General features: G+C 40.4%; 1 pseudogene; it reads left to right on the plus strand.

Annotated features, from left to right (window-relative positions):
• The first annotated feature begins 473 nt into the window (after positions 1-473).
• On the plus strand, positions 474-1,675 carry LOC137241683 (phosphoacetylglucosamine mutase pseudogene; annotated as a pseudogene).
• The last annotated feature ends 307 nt before the right edge of the window (positions 1,676-1,982 follow it).

The following is a 1,982-nucleotide window of genomic DNA, read 5'->3' on the forward strand; positions in this document are numbered from 1 at the left end:
TTCCCAAGGCGGGATAAACTAAATAAATTTAAAAAAATATGATACGTATGTATAGTAGGATCGTAAGTACGATCTCCGGCGGATATCCGTGCTCGCAGTAATGCAGCCTCGCTGAACTGTGGATGAAAATGAAAATAATAATGGCAAACTGATTTAAGGAAAATTACTGTTTTGCTTATTTTTTTTTTTAATGTTTTTTTGTTTTTGATACAAGGAAGCCCATGATAAGCAAACCAGAGCGCGCCTTCTTATCTAGATCTATATTTTTGCGATTAAATGTGTATTCCGGTTTTGTTCACGGACTAACACCCGGATGTGTTGGATCTCATGGATCCGAGTTGTGATACTCTTTGGATCGCGTGCAATTTGCTTACTACGCAAGAACCAAAGAAACGAATGTCATCGAGTGGCAACCTTGATTCGTTCATTCAAAATGTCATTCATTCATGGAAATGAGTATAGAGACATTTTGAATGAATTTTTACTATGAAAAAACTGGTGATGGGTAAGTATAAGGATGCCAGTATCGTTCCCTTTTTTTATAATTTTATAAATTTACTAATCTTTTATTCTTTTATTTCATTTCAGGTACTCTTTTTATTTCATTTCAGGTACACTGAAAGGGTGTCCAAATCATTTTCAATGGGGAATTGCACAAAGGTGGATGTCATCAATAAAGGTGATGGCAAGATCAATGAGAATTATGGCGCTGATTACGTTAAAGTAAAGCAAATGGCTCCCACTGGTATGCCAACTGTGGAGCCATATACTCGTTTTGTGAGCGTGGATGGTGGTGCTGATCGAGTTTTGTACTTTTTCACTGATGATGCAGATAAATTTCGGTTATTGGATGGCGATCGTATAGCTACCTTAGTGGCAGATTATCTTATGGATATAGTGAAAGGCTGTGGTATTGCTTTAAGTATGGGTTTGGTGCAAACAGCATACGCTGATGGTGGCTCCACTCATTATATTACCGATACGTTGAAAGTGCCGGTGGCATGGGTACCTACTGGCGTAAAGCATTTACATCATAAAGCGTTACAATACGATATTGGTGTGTATTTTGAGGCCAATGGCCATGGTACTGTTATTTTCAGCGACAATGCCAAAAGTTTGATAAAAGCGGCGTCGGAAACGAATGCTCATGCTAACATGTTATTGCAGATAATAGATCTGATCAATGAAACTGTTGGTGACGCAATATCTGATATGCTGTTAGTTGAGACGATACTAAATCATAAAGGTTGGGATGTCAAACAGTGGTGAGCCACATACGAGGATATGCCTAATCTACAATTGAAAATTAAGGTTCACGATCGGAATGTGATTAAAACACCGATGCGGAACGCGTTTGTGTAACACCTGTGGGTCTGCAAGAAGGCATCGACAAAGTGGTAGCCAACTATAAACGTGGACGCGCATTTGTGCGACCCTCTGGTACGGAAGATGTTGTTCGCGTTTATGCTGAAGCCGCTACAAAGAATGAAACAGAAAGCTTAGCTTATGAAGTATGCATTTTGGTGCAACAATTAGCTGGTGGTGTCGGACCTGAGCTTATACATCCTAGCAAGACAATAAGTGCTCACATCTAGACCTCATATATATTTCTTCTTTAACTGCTAATGTCGAACCGGTGTTGCCCTTTGCGGCGAAACGGTTTTTAAGCATTAAAATTCACGATTTTCATGCCTTTAAAGTGCCTACATGCATATGCCCTAATTAGTAATAATAAGTAGATGGTAATCGATGCGTTCATTTGCTTTCATCTGTTGTTGTTGTTGTAGTGATAAGGACGGTACCCTTTCGGTAACACGCACCATAAAGGTACTAGCCCGACCATCTCGGGAACGATTTGGTATGAACACATGAGACCTTCTAGGCCATACCGCTGTCCCGCTCCCTAGATCCATTTGGAGTTCAGGGTCGCCAGAGCCTCGCCTGTTAATGAAACAGAATTCGCCACTGGTAGGGGTGAGGTT

The sequence above is a fragment of the Eurosta solidaginis genome, chromosome 2, assembly GCF_040869045.1.
Source record: "Eurosta solidaginis isolate ZX-2024a chromosome 2, ASM4086904v1, whole genome shotgun sequence".
NCBI classification, from domain to species: Eukaryota; Metazoa; Arthropoda; class Insecta; order Diptera; family Tephritidae; genus Eurosta; species Eurosta solidaginis.